Source organism: Canis lupus, chromosome 10, assembly GCF_003254725.2.
Source record: "Canis lupus dingo isolate Sandy chromosome 10, ASM325472v2, whole genome shotgun sequence".
Classification (NCBI taxonomy): Eukaryota; Metazoa; Chordata; class Mammalia; order Carnivora; family Canidae; genus Canis; species Canis lupus.
This window is the reverse complement of record NC_064252.1, coordinates 61,800,220-61,811,666: the sequence shown is the minus strand read 5'-3', so window position 1 is coordinate 61,811,666 and position 11,447 is coordinate 61,800,220. Positions and strand designations below refer to the sequence as shown.

General features: G+C 39.8%; 1 pseudogene; it reads right to left on the bottom strand.

The window, feature by feature from the left end:
• Positions 1-8,348: 8,348 nt before the first annotated feature.
• LOC112675629 (claudin-6-like) lies at positions 8,349-8,992 on the bottom strand (annotated as a pseudogene).
• Between the last annotated feature and the right edge of the window lie 2,455 nt (positions 8,993-11,447).

Sequence of the window (11,447 nt, the reverse complement as noted above, 5' to 3'; positions counted from 1 at the left end):
CCAAAGGCAGGCGCCAAACCGCTGCACCACCCAGGGATCCCTATTCTCTCTTTAAATCTCAGGCCGAATTCGTAGATCTTCAGGATAATTTGAAGGTTATCTAGGTAATTTGGTGGGGACAGGTGATTTGGAGACCCTACTCTTCTGCCATCTTGCCCCTCCCGGTCCTGTTTCCATGAATTTTTAAAAATTTTCTTTAATTTCCTGCTTGACTCTTTCATTCTTTAGTAGGATGCTCTTTAGCCTGCAAGTATTTGAGTTTCTTCCAAATTTCCTCGTGTGATTGAGTTCCAGTTTCAAAGCACTGTGGTCTGAAAATATGTAGGGAATGATCCCAATCTCTTGGTACTAGTTGAGACCTAACTTGTGACCCAGTATGTGATCTATTCTGGAGAATGTTCCATGTGCACTTGAGAAGAATGTGTGTTCTGTTGCTTTAGAGTGGAATGCTCTGAGTATATTTGTGAAGTCCATTTGTCCAGTGTTTCATTCAAAGCCCTTATTTCCTTGTTGATCTTCTGCTTAGATCATCTGTCCAGTGCTGTGACTGGGGTGTTAAAGTCCCCTACTATTACTTATTATTATCAATGTGTTTCTTTAATTTTGTTATTAATGTGTTTATATAATCAGCTGCTTCTGTGTTAGGGGCATAAATATTTACAATTGTTAGATCTTCTTGTTGGATAGACTCTTTAATTGTGATATAGTAGTTATCTTCACCTCTTATTACAGTCTTTGCTTCAAAATCAATTTTGTCTGATATAAGAATTGCTACCTCAGCTTTCTTTTTGGAGTCCGTTATCATGATAAATGGTTCTCCACTCCTTCACTTTCAATCTGGAGGTGTCTTTGGGTCTAAAATGAGTCTCTTGCAGACAGCATATCAATGGGTCTTGCTTTTTTTTATCCAATCTTATATCCTTTGTATTTTTATTGGGGCATTTAGCCCTTTTACATTCAGAGTAACTATTGAAAGATATGAATTCAGTGTCATTGTATTACTTGTAAAGTCACTGTTTCTGTATATTGTCTCTATTCCTTTCTGGTCTATGTTACTTTTGGTCTCTTTCTTTGCTTAAAGGATCCCCTTTAATATTTCTTTCAGGGCTGGTTTTAGTGACCAAGATTCTTTTAGTTCTCTTTGTCTTTTTATCTCTCCTATTTTTTTAGCTTTTTATCTCTCCTATTTTGAATGACAGCCTTGCTGGATAAAATATCATTGGCTGTGTGTTTTCTCATCTAGTATACTGAATATATCATGCCAGTCTTTTCTGGCGTGCTGGTTCTCTGTGGATAGATCTGCTGCCAGTCTAATGTTTATACCCTTGTAGGTTATGGACCTCTTGTCCTGAGTGGGTTTTAGGATTTTATTTTTGTCTCTGAGATTTTCAAGTTTCACTATTATGTGTGAAGGTGTTGACCTATTTTTATTGATCTTGGGGAGGGGGGTTCTCTATTGCTCCTGGACTTGAATGCCTATTTCCTTCCCAAGATTAGGGAAGTTTTCAGCTATAATTTGCTCCAATATACCTTCTGCCCCCCTTTCCTCATCTTCTGAGATTCTAATTATTGTAATATTGTTTCACTTTATGGTATCACTTATCTCTCAAATTCTCCCCTCATGATCCAGTAGCTGTTTATCTTTCTTTTTTTCAGCTTTTTTCTTTCCATTGTTTGGTCTTTTGTATCACTGATTTTCTCTTCTGCCTCATTTATCCTAGCAGTTAGAGCCTCCATTTTTCATTGCATCTCATTAATAGCCTTTTGATTTCAACTTGATTAGATTTTAGTTCTTTAATTCTCCAGAAAGGGATTCTCTAGTGTCTTCTATGCTTTTTTTCAAGGCCAGCTAATATCTTTGGGATTGTTATTCTGACTTCTAGTTCCAACATCTTACTTATATCCATACTGGTTATGACCCTGGCAGTCAGTACTGCCTCTAGATCCTTCTTTTGAGGTCAGTTTTTCCATCTAGTCATTGTCTCCAGAGAAGAATAGATGAATGAGAGAACAAAATGTGAAAATGGCAACAATGACCCCAGAGAAATATACACTAAACAAATCAGAAGAGACCCAAAATTGGAAAAAAAATAATATAATCATACAAGTGAACAGAACAGAGCAATACACTAGAGTCTGTGTATTTTGGTCTGTTTACTAGAAGAAACTGCATCCCAAAATCGTAAAGAAAGGAAAACTTTATATATATACAAAAATAAATTTAAATACAATGAAAAGATAGAATGTAACTGTAAAGATGAAAATTTTGAAAAGACTTTAAAAAAGAGTTGATAAGAAATTGATTGAAATGGAAAGAGAAAAACATTAAAATGGAAAGACTAAAGAATCATGAGAAAAAAAAAAACCCTCATGAATTCTATATACTATTTTCCCCAGTGCTGGAATTTTACAGTTCTGTGATCAGGAGACTTGGTCTTAGCCAGTGTTCCTGGGGGAGGGGACCATTGCACTGATTCTCAGGTGACTTCCCCCTCCCTGCAGAATTGCACCACCCTTGCCAGGGGACCAAACTAAGTAATCTGCCTTGAATTGCCCTATGTGGCTTTTGTTCCCTGAAGGCTTTCTGAGACACTTTAGAGAATGAGAGTGAAAATGGAGGCCTTTCAATCTCCAGCCCTGGAGCCAAAATTTTGCACCCCCAAGTCCTCAGTGCACCCTCAGGGCAAAGCAGTCAATCACTCCTGTCTCCCTTGTCTCTGTTTGCACTCTGAGCTCACCTAGCCTGTGACCAAGCATTTCTATCTCAGGCACGGGACCTCATTTTCAGTCTATAAACCCTGTGCTCTCCTGCAGCTCACACCCACGCTGCTCCTCTTGGGCTCACTGATTGCAGATAACTTTCCTGCTCCAATGCCTGGGAACTCTGCTGCTCTCAGGCACCTCTGTTCTTTCTGTGAACCTGGGGATCCTGAGACCACACTGTCCCACTTAGGATTCCACCTCACTTGGACCTCTGAGCGCCTCTCGGGCAGGGATGTCCCTCACCTGAGTAGATTTCTAAAAGTTCCGATTTTGTGCTCTGCTGCTCTATTACTTTTCAGTAGCGGCTCCCTCCCCCCATGGTTTATCTTCCCATATATCTCCTCGGATTTGCTTCTCTACACCTCCTACCTTGCAGAAAGTGATTGCTTTTCTATTTGTAGAATTCCAGCAATTCTTTTCCTAGATCTCTGGTTGAGTTCACAGGTGTTCAGAATGATTTGATAGCTATCTAGCTGAGTTCCTGGGAGCAGACAAAACTAAGATCTCCTACTCCTCCACCATCTCAGACTCTCTCCTGAAAAAGATTTCTTAAATAGGACACAAAAAGTGCACTAACCATGAAAGAAAAGATCAATAAGTTGGACCAAACTGATATTAATAACAACTGTTCACTAAAGACACCATTAAGAAGGTAAAAAGGCAAGCCAGGGGATTTATATCCAGAATGTATAAAGAACTCTTGCAGGGGTACCTGACTGGCTCAGTCAGTAGAGCATGTGACTCTTGATCTCAGGGTCATGAGTTTGAGCTCCAAGTTGAGGGTAGAGTTTACTTTAAAACGTTAAAACAACAACAACAACAACAACAACAACAAAACCTTTCAGATCAGTGAGACAAAATACAGACTACTTTAAAAATGGGTGTTTGAAGGGATTTCACAAAATGACTACTAATACATGAAAAAGTACTCAAACTCACTAAGCAGTCAACGAAATGACTAAGAATGACTAAGATCACAAAACTTGACAATATCAACTACTGACAAGTGGGGCTACTGGGAACTCTCAGACATTAATGGTGGGGATGTAAATTGGATGACCAGGTTGGAAAACTCTTTGGCAATATATCTAATTGAGTATACACACACCCTAAGATCCAGAAATGTTACTCCTAAATATATGACTGCAGCAATGTGTCCAAAACCATACCAGAAGACATGTACAGAAATAGTATTCATATTAGCCTCAAACTGGATACAACCCAAAAGTAGAATGGATAAATAAACTGTGGCATATTCATATAATTAAACACTATTGACAAAAAGGGATGAACTGCAACTATATTCAACCACATGGGTAGATTTCCCAAACATAACATTGAGCAAGATAAAAAAAACTCATGCGGTAGGATTCTGTTTACGTATGGCTCAAGAACAGGCAAAACTAATCCTTCAACTTTTTTTTACTTTTTATTCAATTATAACTTAAGTAGAGAAAATGCACAAATCTTAAATGTACAGGGTAATTTTTACATAAGTAAATACTTGTGATAATTATCACCCAGATCAAGATATAGATGCCTCAGTAGGCATATCCTTCACCCAGATGACAACTTCCACCATTAACCACCGTTCTGACCTATTTGTACCGAGAACTAGTTTTTCATATATTACTATTTCTTGACCTGATTGTTGATTACATAGATATGGTCACTTTTTATTATTCATCAATCTGTACACTTAGGATTTATACACTTCTCTGTATGTATACTTAAATAAGAATTTTTATTTATTATTTTTAAAGATTTTATTTATTCATTCATGAGACACAGAGACAGGCAGAGACATAGGCAGAGGGAAAAGCAGGCTCCCTGCAGAGCCCGATGCAGGACTCCATCCCAGAACCCTGGGATCATGATCTGAGCCAAAGGCAGATGCTCAACCACTGAGCCACTCAGGTGCCCAAATAACAATTTTAAGAAACTTAATGACTCTATGACCTACGGCCCCTCAAAGCCTGCATAGTGACTAGAATTTTATTCAGACATGCTTTAAGACCTGGTTTCTTTTATTTCTGCTACTGTAGGCATATTTCATGATTTTATGACTCTGTTTAAACTAAAGACTCACATTAAAATCGGAGGTGAGACCACTTAAAAACTACTGTTTACAGTCCTATAAAAATCACTGCTTCTCTGAGAGGAGAGATGATGGATGCATGAGCTGTTTTTTCTCTCTCAGCTTTCCTGGTCTTCTAAAGAACAACCTGAAAACACCCTGAAGAGCTGGGGGGAGGGACTTAACAATGAGCAAATGAAAGCATCTTAGTAAGACCCAATCCCTTTAGATTAAGGTATGGTCCCAAATTTGGTCTTCAGTATGAGAGTCTGACACTAATACCCCAAAGCAGAATCTCTTCTCATGTCTAATGATATTGTTTGTGTTGAGTTCATTAGTTTCATGCTGGGACTACCTGTAATTCTGCTGCTTTCTGAGAAAACCTACAGAAGGAGTGGATACCAATGATTATTAATTTTGGAGGCTTATGTAGGAATAGACTTTTTGTTGTTTTTTACCTCTTCCCCCTCCCTCCTCATGTTGCACACTCTCCTGTTAAGACAATACCAAGCTGCTATTATGGCTAATATTAAAGGATATTATTTTTACATGAGTTAGTTCCAATTTAATCTCCATTTCATAAAATTACCACAAAATGAATTGGTGGCTTTTAAAAAAAATCACGTGTAGAAACAATTAGTTTGGGATATTGTGTTTCCACCATTTAGGTAGAATTTTACTCTTTGAAAAATTAGAAGCAGTTAATTGTGCTCAAATTATGACTCTCCCCCGAGGAAAGTACTTTGCAGACTAGAGTTATTAGTCCCACTTCATAAGTGAAAAGGTGAGCACTGAAGAAATTTAGTGCACTGTGTAAAACTAGAGCCAGGAATGAGGCTTAGGATTTCAGGTTCTTATTCTTGCACCAAACCATCTGACCACAGGCAATTCCTAGAAGTTAGCTGTGGATACAGGAATTTGTCAGGATAACCTTAATAAATGAATATGCAATAGTAAAAGAGAATCTTTAATCTGTGCAATCCTCTTTTACATTCCGTTTAAGAAATGCTATTTAACATATATTATAACTAAGATATGAAGCCTTACATTTCAGTCTCAGCTGGTAACCCCCGTCACCTGAGCTAGAAACCTCGTAGTCTTTCTTGACTCTGGCCTTTCTCATGTCCATTTAAATTTTAAATTCTGTCAGTTATTCTTTTTTTCTTTTAAAATAATTTCAGGCTTGTAAGAATAGGGCAAATATAGTTTTTTCTTAAACCATTTCAGCATGAATTGCTGACATGGTGCTCTAACAACCCACAACACCCCTGGAGATTCATTCAAGTTGTTGTGTGTGCCTGTAGTTGATGCCTTCTTATTCCTTAGTAGATTTCCAGGGTGCCATAGTTTGTTTACCTGTTGAAAGACATCTAGGTTGTTTCTAGGTTTTGGCTATTATAAATAAAGGTGTTATATAACATTTGTGTGCAGGTTTTTGTATGGACATTAGTCTTTATTTCTCCAGGAGGGCAGCTGCTGGGTTGAATGGTCGTTGCACGTTTAATTTTATAAGAAACTCCCAAATGTTTTCTAGAGTGACTGTTATCACATTATATTCCCATCAGCAATGTGTGAGCGATCCATCTTTTCCACATACTCACCAGCATTTAGTGCTGTCACTGTATTTTATTTTGGTTATTCTAATAGGTGTGTAGCGACATGTCATTGTGGTTTCAGTTTGCGTTTCTTTAATGGTCAATGATGTTGAACATCTATTCATGTAGTTATTTGCCTTCTGAATATTTTCTTTGATGAAATGTCTGTTCATGTCCTGTGCCCACGTTCTGATCTATGCAATCCTCTTTCACATTAAATGTATGATATCACATTTAGCATATACTTTAAGATACGAAAACAGATTCTCAGTCTTATCTGATAGCCCCTGTTCACCTAAGCTAAAAATTTGGGAGCCATTCTTGACTCCTGCTTCTCTCATGTGTCACTCCTGTCTCACATTCTTTTTATTTTCTTTTAAAGATTTTATGTATTTATTTGAGAGAGAGAGAGCAAGAGAGCAAGCATGCACAAGTTGGAGGAGGTGCAGAGGAAAAAGGAGAAGCAAACTCCTCACTAAGGGAGGGAGGAGGACTGACGCAGGACTCGATCCCAGGACCCTGGGATCTCGACCTGAGTCAAAGGCAGATGCTTAACTGACTGAGCCACACAGGCACCACCTGTCTTGTGTTCTGATTGTATTATTTATATTTTTACTATTGAGTCTTGAGTATTCTTTACATATTCCAGATACTGGTCCTTTCTTAGATTAAAGGTTTGGAATCATTTTCCTCCAGTCTATAGCTCATTTCTTCATCCCCCTAGAGTCTTTTAAAATTTTTTTAATTTATTTTTTCTCCTAGAGTCTTTTATAGAGCAAATTTTTTTTATTTTGATGATGACCAACTTATCAATTTTTCCTTTCATAGATCATATTTTGGTGTCAAGTCTAAGAACTGTTTTTCTAGCCTAAGATCCCCAAAACTTTTATTTTTTTTTCTAAATGTTTTACATTTTTAGGGGCATCTGGATGGCTCAGTTAGTTAAGTGTCTGCCTTTGGCTAGGGTCACAATCCCAGGGTCCTGGGACTGAGCCCCACATTGGGCTCCCGCCTCAATGCAGAGCCTGCTTCTCCCTCTCCATCTGCCTGCCATTCCCCCTGCTTGTGCTCTTTTTCTCTCTTTCTCAGTCAAATAAATAAATAAAACCTTTTTAAAAAAAGTTTTATATTTTTATATTTTACATTTAAGTCCAGGGTCCAATTTTGTTTTAAATTTTGTAGAAGTTATGAAGTTTTGGTAGGTTAATTGATTTTTTTTGCATATGGATGTCCAATTTCTCCAGCATTATTTGTTGAAAAGACTATCCCTCCTCCATTGAATTGCTCTGATAACTTCATCAAAAATCAGTTGGTCATTCTTGTGTGGGTCTATTTTTGGGTACTCTCTCTCTCTTTTTTTTTTTACAAAATAAGACAAGCTTTATTTAGCAAAAACTGGTGCATGTGTGTGGTGGGGGAAGCACGGCAGAAGTGTGCAGGGGCTGAAGATGAGAGGGCCAGGGGTCTACAGCACAGCTGGGACAGGGTTCAAGATAGTGGAGTCAGAAGTCAGAAGATTTGGAGATGGGCAGTTCTCTGGTGACTTATCATCTGCTCTTCTAAATGCTCACGAGCCCCCAGGGGTTCCAGAGGCCTGACCAGTAAGGGACAGGCTGAAAGCATCTGAACAGCAGGCAGCCTTTATGTTGGCCCACAGCTCCAGGCTGGTCTCCACGATGGGGATGTCCAGGGCGGAGAAATATCCAGAAACTCTGAAGCATCACCTCCTTGGTTCCCTCATCCAAAGGTCAGAAATACCAACAGCAGAGCTCATGAGAGACTTGGGTTTCTTGGTTATCAAATGAATAAAAAAAAAAAACCGTCTCCCCAAAAGCAAAAAAAAGATAAAAACAAGCCCAAAGCTGTCTAAATCACCATCATGATTTCTCCAGCTTAGGGGGTTAGACTGAGAATTAGACATAATTCTTAGTGGGGTACTCGGGGGTACCCTGAGAGGTGGCATGTGCAGCAGATGCTGAGTGTCGGGCTTGAGCTCGAGGACCCCCCAGAGGGGCAGGTGCAGCACAGAAGCCCCCCCCAGCAATAAAGGCCAGAGGCTGCCCAGCCCAAGTAGAAGAAGGCTCTCAGCTCCCAGTTTTGGGCGTCCAATACGAGGGGGTTGTAGAAATCCTGGATGATGGTGTGGGCCGTCCAGCAGACGGGGATCAGGGTCAGGACCCCTGAGATGACAAAGATGATCCCAGAGACTAGCACCAGAGGGGACTTGGAGTCCTTGTCTTCCACGCAGGTGGTGCACTTGGCTCCTGCGAGGTAGACTAGCAGCCCGAGCAGGGCCAAGAGGAGGGAAACCACATGGGGGGTGGGGGGGCAGCCTGGGGCAGGGCCTGGGGCAGCGCAGCAGGGAGTTGTACACCTTGCATTGCATCTGGCCTGTGTTCTGTACCACGCAGGACATCCACAGCCCCTCCCAAACCACCTGGGCCACCACGATGCTGGTGGTCACCTACCACAGGGGCAGGGCACAGGACACCAAGGCATTCATCCAGCCAAGCAGCGTCAGGATGATCCCCAGGATTTGCAGGCTAGCAGAAGCCATGGCAAAGTGGGGGTGGACAGGAGCTGCGAAGAGGTCCACCGGGATTCATAGGAGCCACCGAGTGTGTGGGTTCTCACAGAATTGAACAGAATTGATCTGTGATCCATTGTATCCATTGATCCATAGATTAATGGAACAGAATATTCCACCAGTATCTCACTCTCTAGATAACTAGCTAAATAGTAAACCTTAATATTGAACAGAGTGATTCTTCTCAGATGATTCTTCTCAATTGATTCTTATTTTTCAAGATTGTTGATTTTTTAAAAAATATTTTATTTATTTATTTGAGAGAGAGAGAGAGAGAGAGATAGCAAGAGAGAGCAAGAGAGAACACAAGTGGGAGGGAGGAGCAGGCTCTCCACTGAGCAGGGAGCCTGATGTGGGGCTCGATCACAGGACCCAACGATCATGACCTGAGCCAAAGGCAGACACTTAACAGACTGAGCCACCCAGACACCCTGATTTTTTTTTTTTAAGATTTATTCATTTCAGAGAGAGATGAGGGGAGGGGCAGAGGGGGAAGAGAATCCCAAGTGGACTCTCCACCGAGCATGGAGCCCAATGTGGGGCTCAACATCATGAACCTGAGATCATGATCCAAGCCAAAACGAAGAGCTGGTTGCACAACTTACTGAGCCACCCAGGCACCCCTGCACTGATTATTTTTAAGCATGTTGAACCAGCCTTCTATACTTGGAATAAATCCCACTTGGCTATGGTATGCAATTTTTTAAATATGTTGCTGGATTAGGTTTGTTAATATTTTGTGGGGGATTTTTGTATCTAAATGAGATATTGTAGGATATTGGTTTGTAGTTTTCTGTTTTTGTGCTGTCTTTGGTTTTGGTATCAGGGCAAACTAGCCTCATAAATAAGTTGGAATATGTTCCCTTCTCTTCTATTTTCTGGAAGAGATTATGTAAAATTGGTGTTCTTTTTGGGAATATTTTATTTATTTACTTGAGAGAGAAAGAGAACATGCGGGGTGGGGGTGGGGCACACAGGGAGAAGAAGCAGACTCTCTGCTGAGAGGGAAGCCCAACGTGGGGCTGGATTCCAGGACCCTGAGATTTTGGCCTGAGCAGAAGGCAGACACTTAACAAACTGAGCCACCCAGGTGCCCCAAATTAGTGTTAATTCTTTGGATGTTCTGTTGAATTCCCTGATGGAACCATCTGGAATTGAAGATTTTTGTGTTTATGGCAAGGGAAGCTTTTAAATTACAAATTGAATTTCTTTAATGGCTACAGGACTACTCAAGTTGTCTATTTTTTCTTGATTGAGTTTTGGTAGTTTGTGATGCTTAAGCAATTTATCCCTTTTTCTGAGTTGTCAGTTTTTTTTTAAAGATTTATTTATTAATGAGAGACAGACAGAGAGAGAGAGAGAGATTGAGAGAGAGTGTGGCAGAGGGAGAAGCAGGTTTCATGCAAGGAGCGGGACGTGGGACTCGATCCCAGGTCTCCAGGATCAGGCCCTGGGCTGAAGGTGGCGCTAAACCGATGAGCCACCCGGGCTGCCCTGAGTTGTCAATTTTATAAAAATAAAATTGTGGTATTGCTTTATCACTTGTTTAGTAACCGCAGAATCTGTAGTGATATTCCCATTCTTAATTTTGGTAATTCATTTTTTTCTTCCTTTTTACTTTGTTAATCTTGCTAAAGATTGATCACCTTTATTGTTTTTTTCAAAGTTCCAGCTTTTTGGCTCATTAATTTTCTCTATTTTTTTTCTGTTTCAAATTTGTTGATTTATCCTCTTTATTATTTTCTTTTTCTGCATGCTTTCAGGTTTTTTTCCTCTTCTCTTTCTAGTTTCTTGATGTAGGAATTTAGATTATTGATTAGATTTGAAGACTTTTCTTTTTTTCCTACACAGCATTTAGTGTTATGAAATTTCCTGATCTCAGTCCTGCTTTAGCTAAATTCCACAAATTTTTATATGTTATATATATATATTTTAAGATTTTATTTATTCATGATAGACAGAGAGAGAGAGAGGAGAGAGGCAGAGACACAGAGGGAGAAGCAGGCTCCATGCAAGGAGCCTTATGTGGGACTAGATCCTGGGACTCCAAGATCATGCCCCGGGCTGAGGGCAGGCCCTAAACTGCTGAGCCACCCAGGGATCCCTTATATGCTATATTTTATTTATCATTCAATTATGTGCTTTTGGCTTGAGACTTCCTATTTTACCCACATATTTTTTAGAAGTGTGTTGTTTAAATTCTGCATGTTCAGAGATTTTCTTGGTATTGATTTCTAGTTTGACTTCATATGGTCTGAGAACATGCTCTGTATGATTTTAACTCTTACATTTGTTGAGATTTGTTTTATGGCCAGGGATCTGGTTTGTCTTGGTGAGTGTTCTGTAGGTATTTGACAAAAAAAAAAGTGTATCCTGGTGTTGTTAGGTGTTGTATGTTAGATTCTGTTGATTGATTGTGTTGTTG